This window comes from Cnephaeus nilssonii (genome assembly GCF_951640355.1).
Source record: "Cnephaeus nilssonii genome assembly, chromosome: 14".
NCBI lineage: Eukaryota > Metazoa > Chordata > Mammalia > Chiroptera > Vespertilionidae > Cnephaeus > Cnephaeus nilssonii.
The window spans coordinates 19,082,875-19,102,290 of NC_137085.1; the positions used below are offsets into that span (position 1 = coordinate 19,082,875).

A 19,416-nucleotide genomic window follows, 5' to 3' on the forward strand; every position below is an offset into this window, starting at 1 on the left:
GCTTGGGCTCTCAGGAGCTGTGGTCAGAGACTGTGGTCTTGATGTTACTATGAGAACATCTGGGATGTTTAAACCACTCCTGGAACCCCAATGAGCACACTGGAGCAAGTGACCCAAAGGGGAGGAAAGCCTTGTTTGAAGGCATTTACAAGCACGAAAATCAATCGCCTGATTTCTCTTAAATGCGATATTAAAATAGTCAATCACTATTTGAGGCCCTCGAGCCTTCAAAACATTTTTGAAACCATAATCAAGTCCAGCGGAGACCTGGGGACTCTTTGCCAACCTTCTCAGTTAAAGATGAAGAAAATGAGACTCAGAATTGCCCCAGGCCATGCAGCTAGACAATGTCAGCTGAGATTTGCAAGATATTTTTCTTTCTCCTCGTGAGCTAGAAATATGGTCATTCATTTTGCCCGGAGTGTGACAACCGTATTCTTGAGTTCAGTACAGAAAGCAGTTTCTTCAAAGGCTTTATAATTCTTTTTGTTCCGGTTATTGTTACTAACTCAAACATACCTATAAATCTGCAGGTTGGAATTCCATTCCTTGCCCTCCATAACCATATCTCTCCTGTCACTTGCATATCTTTGCCTTTTTTTCTCTGTATTCTGAGGGAGGCTTCTAATTTATCCTCTTCAATAATGGCTCAGTCATCCGCTGGTTCAATTCAGTTATTTACTGCTTCTAATGAGGATTTTCATTCTGCTCTTGAGATTTTCACGTTGAGGTATATTTTGTCCATTTCTCGTTTCCATTTTTATCTCATTCCTCCCCATCCCTATGACATTGTGATTTTCTATTTCTACGTTTTAAAGGGAATATAGGACATACACAAATGGGTACGTCCACATACTACACAAGAAAAAAAGAGCACATTTGTCATTTGCTGCAATTCATTCATTCGAAATCTATGATGTGCCAAGCACTGTGCTAGGTTCTGAAGCAAGATATGTCTCCTGTTCTCAACGTGTGTGGATAGGTATTAAGGAATATGCATCATAAACAATCATAATACAAGGTAGAAAGTGTTTCCTGCCCTAAGAAAGGCTTAAATCTCAAATGATACTTTGAATGCTATATATTTCTAAAATACTCTTCTGGTTCCTGCAATAGATCATTTTTAGAAGTTTCCATTTTCCTCTAAATTTTTAACATTGATGCTCCCTTTCCTAGGGTCTACATGTAGCCATTTTTTCCAGTGGTGCCAAGTAGTCTTTTATATTATTTTTTCAGTATTATTATTTAAATAAAGTGAGCTCTCTCTAGACCTCATGTCAGCAGCCATACATGGCATGGATTTGGCCATGTCAATGCCCACCCTTCACTTGTATGATTATCTCACGCCTACAGCTGGAGGGCAGGTGGATGTGTAGCTTCAACCAAATTCCAGGTTCTAAAGCAGCTCTGTCCACCTGAGGAAACATCTCCGCCTACCCCCATTGTCTGATTCTTGGAGACTCTGACTCAATGTACATGAGAAACTACAACCCCAGCATATAAAATGCTTCTGCCATAAATCTTACTTGTTGGGCCCACCAAAGTGCTGAATTCATAGAACGACACTTCCCAGGATGCAATGAAACATTACACATAGAAAAAAGGTCCCTCCCTCTTTGGTCTGGGGAAGTTGTTGAGGTTGGTGGTTCCAGAAAGAAGGGAGGGTGAACAGAAACAGCACTGTGGCTGCCTTAAAAGGAAGCAGACCCTCGGAATTAGGAGGAGGAGGACTCAGCCTTTTGGCTGAACCAGACCAAGGGATTCTGTGAAAGGAAGACTCTGGGGCAGGCATAGAAAGCCTTTCTCCCACCTCTGCTGTCCCCACAGGGAGCAGCCCCTGGCTTTGGCAATAGGCTGCCGGACAGTCATGCTGTTCAGAGCTGTGGTGAGCATTCCTTGTTATTTCTTCCTCTTCTCTTTCTGGGCATTTCAGGGGAGAGCTGGGGAAGCTGCCACAGGGCTGCAATCCAGATGCCATTTTGCTGTCATCCACATACGCTTTTTAATCTTCTCTCCCCAAGTAAGACAAGTAAAAACGAGGACAAAAATAGACGTGAAGTTAACCATGCAAGGGGCCAGGATATGTTTATGTGGTATGGGTTGGAGAAATATATAATCCTGGGTACACACTATAAACGCCCTGTCAATCTGAGACTAACAGACCTAAGTGGAAACGGTCATAGTCTGTGTGGCAGCCACACAGAACATGGACAAATGAGAACACACGTGTGCTAAACAAGATAAAATAAAATAAAAGCTAACTTTGTCACTTGTTGGAATTCATTCATTCATTTGCTGAGTTACTCTAATGTGCCACACACTGTGCTAGGTGCTAAAGTTTGGGATAAAAATCCAAGCAAGATATAGTCCCTGTTCTCAAAGTGTGCATGCATGCTTTTTAAGTCATGCACATAATCAATAGATGTCAGAGGGAAGGGGGTTAGGAGGTCTGGGTGAAAAAGATGAAGGGGTGAAGGAAAAAACACCTTCACAGACAGACAACAGTATGGGATTACCGGAAGGAAGTGGGGTGGAGGGAGGGAGGAGAGGACAAAGAGGGAATAAATGGTGATGGAAGGAGATTTGACTCGGGGTGGTGAACACAATACAATATACAGATGATGTATTATAGAATTGTATACCTCAAACCTATATAATTAAAGAAAAGGGCATGCACTTAATCAACTATTGTGAAAGTAGAAAATGTTAGCTGCCTTCAGAGAGCTCTTCAGACTCTCCAGCAGCTTTCTTCTCACTTGCAATAAAAACACTCTCCTTCCGCCCAAATAGTTCAAGGAGAAAAGAAAGCGTTTCTAACCAATAGTGCTGAAACCAAGTATCTGCGCCTTCATCCTGCCTACTGTATAGGCCAGAATTCATTCAAAATGGCCCTTAGAACGAAATCCCAAAGCTAAAACCATACACTTCGCGAAGAAAGTGTTTTCATGACTAGAATGGGTAAACAGTTCTTATACAGGACAAAAAAAATTACTAGTCATAAAAGAAAAAATGGTAAGTCAAGTTTCACCTCAATTAAAAGTATCTGTCTATCCAAGGGTATCATTAAAAAAATAAATATGTCACCTGCAGGCTTTGATAAAGTAATAGATCTGTTAAAGAGCTCTTATCAGAATATATATACTTTTTTAACTCCCACAAACAACAATAAAAATACAAACACCTCAATTTTAAAAGATTGGGCAAAACACACTGTGAACAAACACTTCACCAAAAAAAGGATGTGCAAATACCCAAGAGCTTATGACAATGTGCTCAACATCAGTAGTCACAGGGCAGATGCAAATTCAAACCACAATGAGGAGCATTTCAAAGTGCCTAGAGCAATTAGCATGAACACAAACAAACCACTGACAACACCAAATGTTGGTGAGCACAGGGGACACTTAGAATTCTTACCCCCTGCTGAGGGGAGTGTAAAGTGGCTCCACACCTGGGGAAACTGCTCGGTAGTTTTATATAGAGTTAGACATATTACCACCCCATGACCCACCCCTATGTCTGTACTCAAGAGAAATGAGAACCTATTTCCACAAAAAGACTTGTTCAAGTACATGCATGGCTGAATTCATAGAAACAGAGAACAGATTGGTGGTTGCCAGAATTGGGGGGTGGAGGATGGGAAAATGGGTGAATGTGGTCAAAGGGTGCCAAATAAAAAAAAATATTCATCGCAATTTTATTCAAAAGAGACAAAAGCAAGAAACATCCTAAATGCCCATCAACAGGACAATGGATAAAGTAACGGGGAAATATTTAGACAATGGAATACCACTCAGCAGTAAACTACTGATAAAGGCAACTACATGGTAAACCTCTAAAACATTATATTGAATAAAAGAAGCCAGACTCGAAAGCATATGTACTGCATAATTCCATTTTTATGAAGGTCAAGAAGAGAGGTGAAAATAAGAGCACAGGTTACCTGTGGGGGGTGGGAAGGAGGAAGGGGGAAGAAGGGGCAGGGGAATCCTGGGAGTTGCCACGAGGGAAGCTTCTGCGATGATGGAAATGCTCTCCATCTAGGTTTGCATCTTAGTCTGGTTACAGGGCACATATAATTTTCAAAACCCCTCAAAACAAATTCTTGAGATCTGTGCATTTTATTAGATGTAATTATCTCTCAATTGTTAAAACTTAATTTAAAAAGGACTTGTATGCATGCATATGAGCATAACCAATGAACACAGACAGTAGGGGGGTAAGGGCATGTACTGGGGGATGGGAACAGCCAGGGAGAGGTCAATGGGGGGAAAACGAGACTTATGTAATACTTTAAACAATAATGAATTCAAATAAAACTAAATAAATAAGATAGAAAATAAAAAAAGGAAAGTCCTTATATGATTTTTAAGGCCCTATGTGACCTGGCCCTGCTACCTCCCTGACCTCACCTCCCACCACTCTGCACCTCGCTCACTCCCTGTAACAATGCAGGTCTTTTGCTGCTCCATGAACATACCAAGCACTCTCCTAACTCAGGGACCATGCCTTGCCGTTGCCTCTGTCTAGAAAGTTCTTCTCCCAGATAGGAACACGGCTTGTTTCTCCACTTCCTTGGGGTCTCGGCATAAAGCTACACCTTAGCAGAGTGGCCTTACTCAAACATCCCATATAAAACGCAGTCACCACCGCCACACTCCCTGCCCTCGCTTACCAGGCTTCTCTGCCATTCATCAACATCCGATGTATAAAAAATTAATTATAACTTTGTCTATTCTGCCTCTTAGCCCTGGAATGAAGGTATCTTGATTTCAAGGACATTTTATAACATCTTGGACTAGTATATTCATTTTTAATTAAGTTTATCCTTCCAGTTGCTGGCCAAAACACTGCATTTTATTTTATTTTGTATTTGTTTCAGGTGTACAGCAAAGTGGTTAGATAATCATGTATTTTACCAAGTTCCCCCCCCCCCATTATTTCAAGTACCCACCTGGCACCATACATAGTTATCACAATATTATTGACTATATTCCCTATGCTGTACTTTACATTCCTGAAAACACTTGCATTTTAAAACACAAACAAAATGAATAACAGCTGTGTTTCAGGAAAAATAAACAACCTATTTCAAAGAACTCTACAATATTTTTAAAGGTCTGGGTGGCCAACTTTGACAAGCCCTTTAAGATGAGAAGTCGTGGCCCCAGCCGGTTTGGCTCAGTGGAAAGAGCATCAGCCTGTGGACTAAAGGGTCCCAGGTTCAATTCTGGTCAAGGGCATGTACCTTGGTTGCAGGCTCAATCCTGGCCCTGGTCTGGACGTGTGCAAAAGCAACCAATTGATGTGTCTCTCTCACATTGATGTTTCTCTCTCTCTGTCTCTCTCTCTCCCTTCCACTCTCTCTAAAAAAAAAAAAAAAAAAAATCAATGGAAAAATAACCTCAGGTGAGAATTAACAACAACAAAAAAAATAACAGAGAGAAGTCGTAGAGGAAGATGAGATAAGGCACTGTCCTTTGTGTTCAGGATGGGACGTTTTGGGGGATAACAAGACCCAGGAGTGACTCGCATTCTGCAGTCCTCCCTGGTGGTCCTGCAGGGCGGCAGGTGTAAAGTGTCTGAGCGGCCATCATCTGCATTCCCAAATCACAACTGTTCAGAACCAAAGACCTGACTGCTCTTACTGAAACTGTCTAATAAAAACTAGAAACGGAGAACTATTCCCCAGCCTGGGGTATTATATCACGGAACTGGACTGGAGTCCGGCTCTGGATTCTCAGACCAATTCTGCCACCAACCAGTGAGTGGTGTGACCGTAAGCAATCTGCTACAATCTTAGAGCTTCTGCTCCCTCAACTAGGACAGAGGGGGTTCAACCAGATGAACTCTAAGATCGCTTTCCAACTCTGAAATATTTTGCATCTGGGATCTCAATGCCTATAGGATGAGGAAGAATCCTACTTTTTTGCAGGTGAAGGCTTCAGTCGTGACATCTATATATATTATTTAAATAGGCTTATTATAAATGAGTTTGCTATTTCTTTATATAATGAATGGCAATTTCTAAAACATGAGGCCTAGCTTCTGTTTCTCCATCCTTGATAAAGTGTCAGTAAACGGATGTAACAACTTGCATCACCCTAAATATATTCTAATGCTCAGACATTGTCTAAGTCAACAACAATTCAGTTACTTGAATTAATGAAATATGTCCATGTCGGCCAAGTCTGGTGCTCTTTGTGAATTATGTTTTTGAAGCAGATTTTTGTTCCATTTCTAGCTGTTTATTATAAGCAACATGACATTGGTCGAGACAAAACCCATCTGAGCCTATCTGTATATCATCCATAAAACTGAGATAATGTCAGTCTTTCCCGCCCCACAAGTTGTGAGACTCAAATGAGGTAAAATATGGGAGAGTCTAGTAAGATATAGTGTATGAATACGAGATAGCATTATTATAATACTGGACTCTGAAAGCCAACCTAAAACCAAATGGAAAGCTGGGAGTTTAGGAAGAATTTTTAAACCTTTGGGCTCTTGGAATAGAGAATATATCAGGTCTCTCACCATTCACAATACACATCAAGAGAACAGGGGTGTTGTGGGGAAAAAAACCACAAGAGATTTGTTTAGTCAGAGAGGCCAGAATTTACATCCCAGTTTGTGGGCATATTAGCTCTGCGGCTTTGGGACAGTTAATGACTGAGCCTGTGTAATGGTTTGTTTGAGGAGTCTCAACGCTCCAGAAGCAAAACGTCGAACACTTTTATGTTCCTACCAACTTTCTCTGTTGACTCCCCTTTTTCTGCTGAACAGCAGACTCCTTTAAGGATAAATCATCCAGATCCCAGTGCTCCCTGGGAATGCTGCTTTTGTAAGTGGAACAATTAAGGATGTCATTTCTTAATTACTGAGTGCTAGTATATAGAAATACAATGGATGTTTGTATATTGACCTTTATCCTGAGACCCTGCTAAATTCACTCACTAGCCTAACTTTTTTGTAGGTGTCTTAATTTTCTACATAAATTATCATAATTCCATAAAGAAAGACAGTTTTTTTTTTATAACGGCATGTCTTTTATTTCTGAGTATTCTTTAAACATTCATAAACCATGTAGGGTCAAACTGCACTAATTTTAGTGTGTCAACTAGTTATTGTCGATTACTTTTCTTATGGCGGCAGTAAATGCCTCTGGCTAAAATTAGCAAAGCCTCAGTTCTAACCCTGGCCCTGCTTTCCTTCAACCTTTCCTTGTAGTGTGCACAGGACGCCCGCATGCTTCGCTTCAGTTTATAGTGGCTGCCGCCACTGCTGTCTCTAATGTTTCATTTGCCTCTGTCTCTTCTCAGATACACACTTGGCAGAGCATGTGACACGCCTTTGCGTAATCAAACCAGAGCTCACCCTCGGCCACATGGTCATGGAGTCAGTGAGTTCATGAGACACTTTCCCCGGGCTTTCAAGGGTACAGTCCTAGTTGTGCTGTTACAGGACAAATGGATCCACTGGTTACTTCTCTCCAATGACCACTCAGGCTACCTGGATGCTGGTCCTGTATGTTGGTCATGCTAATCACTGGTTCCTATGTCTTCTCCATCACAGCTCTGTAAGCCACTCTAATCATCTGGTTCCCAGGCTCCCTTTGATGCCTCCTGATCCAGAAGAGTGATCTCTAAGTTTCCTCTGGTTTCTCTTAGGATTTAGCATGAGAAGGGATGCTTCTGGGAACAGACCTTCCCAAATGATGTTTCCCTAGAGATAAAAGAATACTTGGCTATGTTGTCTTCTTAATCAATTTTCAAATGCTTTCTAGTTCTCCCACAATGATGTTAAAGATTAGAATGGCTGAGATTAATATGCAAAAGATCTGACCAAACCGGGCAGCTATTCAGTTCCTTGAGGCTATTTAACTCTTTTCTGTTGACTGTACATGGGTATCAAATTCATACCAATATCTTAGCTTTGATAAGGGGCAATGTTTTCAGAAAATGGCAAACAAATCTTTTCAACATGAATGAAGTGTAAATGGCCATGTGTAATGGCCTTCCACTAAAATGAAAGAAAGAGTAACTCATCTTGCTTGGACTAATAGCTGTGGTGACTGTTATGAGAGTCTTATAACACTTAGACCATTGTTTGAACATATCTTCCAGTACAATATCAACTCATTCAATTTAAATAATAAATCGATCTCATGTTCATAATCACTATAGAAGAGACACTGTTCCTGTCGTGTGTTTATATAGTCACAAATGTATGTGTGTTTATAACCATTCCTTTATATTTTGCAGGGGTGCACAAGATTAGCCTCCTGGGACCTATTTTACATATAGATAGATAAAAGCAAGACACAAACACAGGGAATTTTAACCCTGCGCATGCCTTGAAGAAGTCTGATCCTGGTTGCTGGGATGGTGGTGGTTTTCCAGATTCCAGGAATTGATGTGAATTTGGCTCATAGTCCATGAGCAGGCAAGTTGCTCGCAGTGGGAAATGACCTCAGCATAGACTAAAGATAACCACCGTGGGAGAAATGCTTAGTTGGCTTTTGTCTTCACATTTGGCCCAGTTCCTTAACATCTGAGAGTCAGAGAGATGGCCTGTCTTCTGAAGCCCATGGCACACAATCAGAAGGCAAACCCAAGTAACAGTCCTAAAAGGCAGTGGGGAAAAGAGTCTGTGTCCTGATTCTCTGCTTCCCACCATCAGAATGATGACAAGGTGCGTGAAGGCCAGCTTGCCACTCATGCTTTGAACAAAACTAACAGACATCCCAGGGACAATCTATGAAGTGAAATCAACATCTTATACCATCTTCCCCTTTCTCCTCAGCACCCAAAACATCTTAATAAAGAGTAGAGCAGAATGAAGAGAGCAGAGTTCTTAATCATGCAACATGAATTTTTTTTTTAAAGTCACTTATTGATTCCATAATTAACTTGCTGTGTGATTCCAGGCATTTCATTGGGCCTTTCTATGACCAATTCCACAGCTTAAGATACAGAAACCACTGGACTCAGGCCTCCTGGCTCCCTGCAGGACATGATTCAAGCTGGAATTTTGTCCCATAAATCTGCCTTTAATCCAGGCTCACGAGATGCAGGGAGCCTTTGGAACACCACCTCCAACAACCCTTAGACAGCATGTTCTCTGAGTGTACTCACTGCGTGCATGTACACATGTCCTTCTCTACAGTACTAGAAAATCCTATGGATGGTGGGCCCATTCTACTTGAGCTTGACCTTGAGTTGCTGGGGATTAGGGTCAGTATGAGCCACAAAGGAGCTTCAGGAAAAGGCCTGTGAACCTAGAATCCAGGGCAATAACCAGCCCTGAGGACAAGTCTTGCCAGAGTCAAGAGAAGAGCATAGAGAGCTGGAAAGAACACACTCTTTCAACTATGCTTGGAGAACAAGGCTGAGTCCTCACACTCTAAAGGCAGTATTTGACAAGAAGAGCTGCTATTATTTCTCTATGCTCTTTGAAAAACAGCTTGGTGCACAAGAGAGTCTTATACTTGGAAAGCTCTTTTGTTTCCCACATCAACTGAGCAATGTAAATGCATTTCCCAAGATGGAAGTCAAGAGGCTTCAATCTATTTCTCCAGAAATGGGAATGGCTAAGTTCAGTGCAATAGGGTTTTGTGATTGATTTGGGGCAAATGCTTTTGACCACTTTCCAAAATAACCTGACATCTCAGGAATACCAACACTTTGGAAATTGTAGGGACATTTAGCTTCAGTTTTCTTCCTCTGGGTTAATTAGTTAGTTCCAACGTATGGATCCATTGCTGAAGATGTCAGTGGTTAAAGGGTATGAAATTAAAAATGTCATGGAAACTGTTTGACAAACAGAAATTCTTCTCTTGGTTCCAACTAATAAAATTCTTAGATCAGGATATTGATCCTGATATGGAAACAGTTTACATCTATGCAGACTGCAATGAAGGAAACAGTCTACATCTATGCTATCAATATCATAGTCACTAGCCACATGTGGCTATCAGGCATTTGAAATGTGTGTAGTGTGGCCGAAGAACTGATTTTTTAACATTATTTAATTGTAATGAATTTAAAAGACACATATACCAAATGGCTATCAATTAGTACAATTCTGTTCGGTTAAATATTCATTTGTAATTCATTCTCTTTTTACTAGCTGCAAGATGCCAGATTTGATACATTTCTTGTGGTACTCTAGATTGATGCCTGAAAGAACATAGTTAAGAGGGGAAAAAATGACTGAAATATTCTTAAAATATTTAAAGCCACTATCTAAAAGGAGGTAATTGAGTAGAGGAGGTATCCTAAGAAAAATGAAAACAAAATGGACTCTAGACTCTGCCAAGAAAAAGAGAAGTTAGTTATAAATATGATCTCTCCCTTGGGCTTATATTAAGTCAAGGTTAAGTCACCTAGAATCTTTTTTTTAAATATGCTTTTATTAATTTGAGAGAGAGAGAGAGAGAGAGAGAGAGAGAGAGAGAGAGAGAGAGAGAAACATGGATGTCAGAGAAACATCGATTGGCTGTCTCCTGCACTCCCCAGACTGGGGATTGAGCCCGCAACCTGAGCAGGTGCTTGGACTGGGAACAAACCAGCAACCTTTCAGTGCATGGGATGACACCCAACCAACTGAGCCACACCAACCAGAGCTAAAATCGGTAATAACTGTTCTTTAATCAAACTACTCAAATGTGGCTGCATGCCCCCCCCTGTGCAATGGTGCACTCAGCTTTAATACATTTCTTGTGGTACTCTAGATTGATGCCTGAAAGAACATAGTTTAAAGGGAAAAAATGACTGAAATATTCTTAAAATATTTAAAGCCACTATCTAAAAGGAGATAATTGAGTAGAGGAGGTATCCTAAGTAAAATGAAAACAAAATGGACTCTAGCCTCTGCCAAGTATATTCAGGCTACCCAGACCATCTTCTAATCTCCTACAAGCCTTCTTTGACAATCAGAATTTTCAAAGAAATTATGATTCTAAGTGGCTGAGAGCAGCATCTCATTTCCTGCAATATCAAAACATCAAAAGCCAAAATCTTTCCTCCACTCGGTTGCACAATCGCTATCTGTGGTAGCAGGAAAGTGAAAAAAGAATTCCATGATACTTTCCAGATGGATTCCCAAATGATTATGTTGAATGCTGTGATTGAAATTAAGGGCAAATTTACATATAGTTGGGTCCCTTCTCTGGGAGATAAAAGCCATAGGGTGGTAAACTGTCAACTTTGGAAGGCATTGGGCTGATTCAATGCCATTCCACAAGCAAGGAAAAGGCCTTAGACACTAAGTGAAAACAAAGCAGGGAGAAGGGATGAGGGATGGGGAAAGAAGGCACGCTAATGAGTGTCTGCTTTGTACCAGGCTGACGTATTGACACATGTATCACAGCCTCTGTTCTCACCCTGCTTAGCCATTAAATCAGACACAGAGCTTCTCCCACTTGCCATTCAGGATGTACTCACCCTAGAGCAGTTGATCCTGCAGAACTTCCTGAAGATTTTCTAGGAGAGATGGAGGTAAGAGCTTTCCTCACTCACCACACTCTGCACCTAACAAACGTTCCTTGGCCATCTCTCCTCTCCCCAAGTCAAGTCAACAGGAAGATACGGTAGGGGGTATGCTTCACCTCAACCCTTTTCCAAGATGCATCTAAATAACTCTAACTCCTGACTCTAAGCTCCCTTGCTCTCCCTTCTAGGCTTCTAAATTCCTCACCAGTCCTCATACCCAGCATCAACCAGAGCATTCTTTTGAGAACCCTTCCATAGCTTTCCACTCCACTTAGGATAAAATCCAAACTCTTTGCCCTAGCCTCTCTACCTGATCTGGGCCTTCCCACCTCTCAGCCCTTACCATCTATGAGGTATCCTTCACTCTGCTCACTTCTGGTCAGTTTATCTCCTTGGTAAATTCATCAAACACACCTGCTCATTCCTGTCTGCCTGGAACACTCTTCAACCCTGAGTTTTGCATGGCTTGCTCCACTTACACAGAGAGAAGCCTTCTCTGGGCATCTTGTCTAAATGCATATCTTTCCCCTATTACCTTGTCCACCCCAGGCATTCTCAAACTCCTTTTCTGGATTTATTTTTTCTCATTAACCCTCATCATTACTCACATTATATTGTTTTTCTGTTTGACTATTTGCTTATTATCTGCCTCCCCCAATGGGAAGATAAACTCTGTATGATCAGGATCCTTGTCTGCGGTGTTCACCCATCTCCCAAATGTTCATGTGTTAAATAATAAGTGGAAGCAATTTAGGTCCAACCTAACTCTTTCAAACATGCGTAACCACCAGCCATCTTTCTCATAAGCAAGCAAAAAGTCCTCCAACTACTATCACCCACCCAGCTCAGATGAAAGCAATGAATTATAAATAAAATCTAATTTTTCCCAAGGGATATTTCATTAATCTTGACAGAGATCTTGTCAGGGAGATGCTACCATCTACACCGAACATGTAAGGGCATGAGAGGATACTGTGGGGCTGGGCTGCTCAGGGTCACACTGCTGAGCTTCCTGACATTTTGGATTTAAGCTGATGCTATTTCCATCACACCATCGTACCCTCCTAGTCTTCTGAAGCCATGCACTGGAGAGCTTTGGGGCAACCACAGAGCAGGGTACACATGGAAGGATCACTCTTCTTATGTGTAATTTTTTTTCTCTGCCATTGATCTGTACACTGGTCTTTGCAGTTTCCAATCCCACACACAATGAAGCAGTTGCCTTGAACTTGCTTTGAGGAAGACTAGTCTCATAGGGGTCTTCCTGTCTCATTGTCTCTTGCGCTAAAGTGGCTCCTGCTGAAGGCACTAACGTGCTGGGCTTCCCAAATCACAGGCCTGGCCGGACATCTATCCAGGGTGTCATTTGTGGCACCATCCACAGTCCCCATCCAGCCCTAAAGCTGGAACAAGAATCAAACCCAGGTCATCTCATACCTTGGCTTCTCAGACCAAAGCAAGGCAGAGATCTTATTCTCTCTTCTTTCCTAACATGCATCACACATCTGAATATTATCCTGAGCCATAGCTGTTCACTCCACCTTTTACTCTCCTTATACCACATATAGGTGTACAACATTATCAGATGTACTCTAGCTCATACCATAACATTTTTCACAATCTTTCGTATTTAATTACCATTAGTTACATTAGATGTAGCATAACTCAAACCTAAGGTCCACTGAGATGAAGGATAATTAGGGAGTCAGATAACGCAAAGAAAAGCATATCCTAATTTATAATTCCACTTTAACTGAAATATTGTACTTTACTATTCTTACTGCTAAATACAAAAAACATGATTGTACTGCGGCTACAGATAATTTTTTTTTAAGTTTTGGAAGAGAAAGAAGATGAAACAGATAGGATAAAGATTAGATATTCTGAAAACTAAGCTACTCCAAGATGTTACAGAATTGGATCATTTGACAGAAAAAGAGAGGAAACATGTCTAATATAAGTTGGTTTATTCATACAGCCTTGCTGATTCCATTATTCGTTGACAGTAGAGGCATAAAGAGGACCATTGGGGGAAAAATCAAATACTAAGACAATTTCCTCTGTAATTCCTCTAAAATACTCCAGCATAGAGTGTCTGTATGTATATGCATATATAAGGTAGCTGTAATAAACACTCTAGGTGTGGTTAGTGAACATCAGCAGTACCTACTAAGAAATTCATATTCTGGGATGGTTACTTAGCATTTGATGGTTCCTAATTGGAGTATTTTAAGAATACCTGTCTACATCTATACCAGATGGTTTGTTAATTAGCATAAGAGATGTTACACTCTTTTTTCCCTTGGTAAATGAGTACTACTCGAGGTAGGCAAAGATTGCAGACATTTCCATCCACCGTTGCATAAGTAGGGTATATAATCGGGTGAGCCTAGTAGCCCGAACTTTGGAAATGATTGTGTCCCCATTCTTATTTGTAAAGCATTCTGCAGGCTGAAGAAAGGGTGATTATTATTCCTTAAGGACTCTTTGTATGCATCTACTCACTCGGGAGATGTTTAAAGATATAGTGATTTCTACAAATTGTCTTAGATTTCTCAAGCCAAATCCAAAATATCAGAAGTACATGCACTATTGGCAAAAATGTGGCAGTTTGCCAAAGACCAACTGTAGAAGAATTTCCCACTTTATCAAACACAGAAGGTTAGTGTATTTTCCAGACCAATCCGTGGTTCATTAGTACTCCGGGTGATACAGCCCCAGGCAACATTCTAGAATAAGTCAACATTATGCAATAGCCTTATAAAACCAGCAGGAGGAACCTGCCAACTTCCAGAAATGGTTCATCACCTCACAAAGGTAATTGGCCTAATATAATGCTTATATATGGCTAAATTCCAACTTCTGGCCAATGTCCACAGCAGGACATTTATAAACTTAGTTTTATTTGTACTTTGATTGTGAAGGTTTGTCATTTATTACCTTATGCAAGACCTTACTCATGGATTCCTGCTATGAATTATTACATGCTTCTATGAATTATTACATGCTTGAAATGCATGTCTCCATTCCTTTGTGCATGCTGTTCCTATGGACTATAATTCCAAGCCCCCTCCCTCCTCCTTTCTTTCACCAGGACCTACTCATTCTTTTATCCCCAGCTCTAAAAGTCCTCTGCAAGGCATTGCTCACCAGTTTAGTGCTTTTTCTCATTCAAGAGATAATTATCAGATACCTGTTGTACGTAATCACTGTGATAGACTCTCGGCACTCAACAGTGAGCAAGACAGATACAGTCCATGTTCTTTGATTAATTTGGAAGAAGATCAAGGGTAACATAATTTAAGGCCAAATCATACCAATTCTCACCAACAAACTTCCACAGTGCGAGTTCCTCTTTTTAGGAAACAAAGATTCCTCTGGGGCAGAAATGTATTTCCTGGTAGCCCACAGAAAGGTTAACACCTCCTCCTAAGATGCCAAACTCTAGCCAAGGGGGCTACCTTGCATTCTGGGAGAATGTCTCCTTGTGTTTGGGCAGAATAGCCAAAATGCATGCACTTTTCATCAATCCTCAGTTTAAGATGAGGGCTATCATACTGCAGTGACAGTAGAATTGTGTTTCATCTCCTCAGCTAAAGGGTTGACATGTAGATTTGATCATATTAATCTCCTCAAGCAAAAACCACCTGTGGAAGAGGTCCAGTCTTCAAGATGCCTGCTCATGCTTTGACCACTTATAATTAAGTTTTCAAAGAATTAAGCAGCAGTTTGAAATGTTGGAAACGTGTATCCATCGTAAGTATCCAGCACCTAGTTCGGGACACATTATATTGGAGGTGCCTACTGGCGGTCCAGGGGGCTACAGCAGGTCAGCAGTAATACACCTACACCATTAACGGAGCAACTCTCTGCAAAGTTTATCAACTGGCAGCCCGTCCCTTTGATAAAGAGACAATCGAATAACATGAAATACATTGCAGTAAAAAAAGAAAAATCTTGAAAGTGTCCTCATAGAAACTAAAAAATTCCAACAGGGTTTGAAAAAAAGTAGCAGCCAACTGAGACCAAAATAAACCCCTTCAGGCCTGTCTCAGTTCAACATGTTGTTAAAATATCCCAAGACCTTTCTCAGCACATATATTATTCAAAGGTCAAAAAATTCCCTGTGCAAATACCTAAAATATCCACAGGATGTTTCAGCGAAATGCCATATTAGATTATTTCCAGTGCACTTCAGGGCTTAGGTTCCAGAATGAGGAAAGGGGATGGGTCTGATGTGTGGACCACCTCATTCAGCCTGCTCTCACAGGCCATACTGGGGCTAATGTGGCTTTCACTGGCCTTACTGAGGAAAGAATAATTGAATTGTATTTTTATACATTCCAGAATTAAAATGTAGACCTTTGATAACATATATCTTTGAATTGGCAATTAAATTAATTAAAACAAGTCTATATTCAGTAAGATTCTGGAAGGTACAAGTGAAAGAAACACTGACCCCCCAACACTTCGACCCCTCACAGCTTCAAAATGCAGGGGAGAGCTGGCTTGGGCATGACTGACTTCAGGGCTCATTAGTGTCATCAGGACAAGATTTTTCTTAGTTTCTCTCAATTCTTCCCTCATTTTCCATCTGTATGTGGTTGGAAGATGGTTGCAGCAGCTCTAAGTTTCAAATCCTCTCAATTTAGTTAACTATAAGCTATAAGGCTAGGCAAGGCTCTAAACTCTGTACCCCTGTTTTCACATCTGTAAAATGGGCGCTGCCGATAAGTGCTTAAGACAGAGAAAATGCTTTAAAAATGTTAATAACAATGTTACCATAACACAATTCCCTGTCAACAATAAGGAATGTCCATTTTCCTGATAGAAAGTTCTGAAAAGATATTCTAAGTTATCAAATCTTTAAGGGCTTGCCACTATCTCACCTAGAATGCCCTTGCTTCCCATGAATCTTTGGGCTAACATTTTCATGGTAATAGAAGCTGTAGGATCAGGAGATTCAACAGAGACAGTTGACACTGTGTGTGTTTGAACTGCTGAATAGAAAGGCTCACAGTCTTCTTCTGAAATGGACTGGGTGGCTGACCTAAAAGGGTAACTTTGAAATATGTGTTTGAATTTTTTAGTAGAACACACAGTTATAAGGAAAAACAATTTAATCATTTTGGGGTAGACTATGTCCCATAACAAGGAATGAGTTGCCAAGCATGAAGCTGGGCCACCCAAAGAGAAAGTGCAGATTTAAATCTTCACTTATTTGCAACTTGCTTCTGAACATTTAAACATTAACTACAATGCAATAAAAATATAATCATTGGGTCACTTGAGAGAAAGAGGTTGTAGACTAAGTTTCTAACATTTTTATTCGGCCTTTCACATCCAAAGTAAATTGGACTACTGCCCACCAAATCTTGAATCAAGATTCAGTCTAGATTATTACTATCTCTATCTTCCTGACCATTGCCCACCAACATCAGAACTCTATTTTCAGCTCCCTTGAAGAAATAATAAAGTCTGAGACTCCATAAGGAATAATAGAATTTTTTAATCTTGGTAATGGAAGAGAGCTTAGAAATGATCCCATTCAAGTCCTTCAAATGACTGGCAAGGAAACCAGGAAGGTTGAGAGATTTGTTCAAGGTCAAATGACTATAATTATAGAATCATCTCATCTCAGGACTCATTCCTGACCAGTCATAAACATGAAATTCTATTATTATGCTTATAGCAACTTTGTGATGTTGGCAGGGCAAAGGCTGTTACAGAAGACTTATAGCATATGCACAAATATTTTTTTAAATATAGTTTATTGATTTTTTACAGAGAGGAAGGAAGAGGGATTGAGAGTTAGAAACATTGATGAGAAAGAAACATCAATCAGCTGCCTCCTGCACACCTCCCACTGGGGGATGTGCCCCCAACCAAGGTACATGCCCCTGACTGGAATCAAACCTGGGACCCTTCAGTCCACAGGCCGATGCTCTATCCACTGAGCCAAATTGGCCAGGGCTTGAACAGATTCAGCAACATGGGTTTGGCAAAGAAAGGGAAAGGAACAGGGAGGTTGAAAGGGAAAGCAAGACAGAATTAGTTGTACTGATTTTTCCCTATTCCTTGGTGTTGCATTATTCCCATGAGATATTCTTGCCAATCCCAGGCATTTATAAATCCTTTTAGTCTTTATCATTTTGACAGAAGAAAAATGATATCTTATTTGAATTTTCATTTCTTTGAAATTGAGCATCTTATATGTTTATTGGCCATTTGCATTTCTTTTTCTCTGAACTAGCCTATTTATATTGATTCCTTACTTTTTCTATTTAGGTATTCATATTTATTGATTTGTAGAAACTCATTATATACTAAGGCTAATAACCCTTTACTAGCATATATTTTGCAAACATTTTTCTAGTTTTTTATTTTCCTTTTAATATTATTTTTCCAACTTATTAGTTTCAATATTTATGGTCAAATTTGTCAATCTCATTTTTTAAATTCACCTGATTTTTACCTGCAGAAAGCTCATTTCGTTTTGATTGAAAGTGAAAGATTTTGAGTCCAGCATACCACTCACTAGCTTGTGTGTAGCAAATCTACATGTGCTTATATGTAAACCTGTTGCATAGAGTTTTGTGAGAATTAAATGAGTAATACAAAATGCTTAAAATAGTGCCAAGCACATAGTAAGTACTCAATAAATGTTAGCTATAATCATATACTAACTGTTCATGCACATATGAGTCTGTTTCTGGATATTCTATTCTGTTTCTGTTTTCTGTGTGTTCCCGCTCCAGCACCACATTGTTTTCATTACCGTAAATTTATATAGTGCCTTTTGATCTGGTTAAGCAAGCTCCCTTCTCATTTTTCTTGGTTTTTTCAGATTTTTCTTGGCTGTCCTCTTTCATTTATACATACAAATGAATTTTAAAAGCTATTTGTCAAGTACCACAGAATCCCACTGGGTTTTTAACTGAAACTGTATTAAATTTATATAATATTTTAGGGAAACATGACATCTTTACAATATGAGTTGTCCTGCCCAGGAATGTGGTATTTCTATTTAGTCAGGTCTTCTTTTTACTCTTCTGTCACCAAGTTTTATAGTTTTCTTAAAGTCCATCTTGCACATTTTTATTTTACTTGATGTTTTACATTTTTATTGCTATTTATTTTATCACTGGCAATTACATATATGTACAATTGGATGATGTTTGCATGTTTATTTTGTATCTAGCCTTCCTTTTGAGCCCTTTTATTTATTTTTCAGTTGATTGTCTGCATGCTTGTCCAAAATGATTATCTAATCATGTCACTCATCTGCTTAAAAATCCTTCAATTACCCTTCAGGACAAAGTCTGAATTTCGGGACCTGACATACACTCATTTTTTTCACATGCAATACATATCAAGTGCCTCCTTGTGCCACGTGCCATGGAGCACCAGGGATACAGCAAAATCCCTGCCATGAAGACACCCACGTTTAGGAGGAATTGGTGTTTTGTTTTAGTTCATAACTACGGATCCACCCCCATCCCCTTTGCTTCTTTACCAGTGCTGTGTGCTTCAGCGATGCTGTACTTGTCATTCTTCTGGAGTGCCTTCCTGTTGGGCACCTCTTTGCCTGGTTCTTTGCCCACTTGGCATCCAAAATGACTCATGCCAAATACAGTCTCCCCTTAGCAGCTTCCCCTGAACCCCCACCTCCACAGAGTTAGGAGGTCTCTCTTCCATGTCCCACTGACCTCAGTGATGACTTCATCACTTAAATATAATTGCTACTTTATTGGTCCATGTGTTTCTTGAGGGCTGAAGTGGAGTCTTGATCATCTTTTTGCTACCTGGTGAGATGGTATCAAGGTGGTATTCAATAGATATGTGTTGAAGGCCTACATGTATTGAGTTGGTTGGAGGGCACAGCATGATCATAAATGTCAAGGTAAGTGGCCACACCAGGTCG

The 19,416-nt window shown here is 40.2% G+C and overlaps 1 protein-coding gene across 2 annotated transcripts in view; it reads right to left on the reverse strand.

Moving 5' to 3' along the window:
* PALM2AKAP2 (PALM2 and AKAP2 fusion) overlaps positions 1 to 19,416 on the reverse strand; it is a 445,326-nt gene that overhangs the window by 304,235 nt on the left and 121,675 nt on the right. The window lies entirely within an intron of this gene.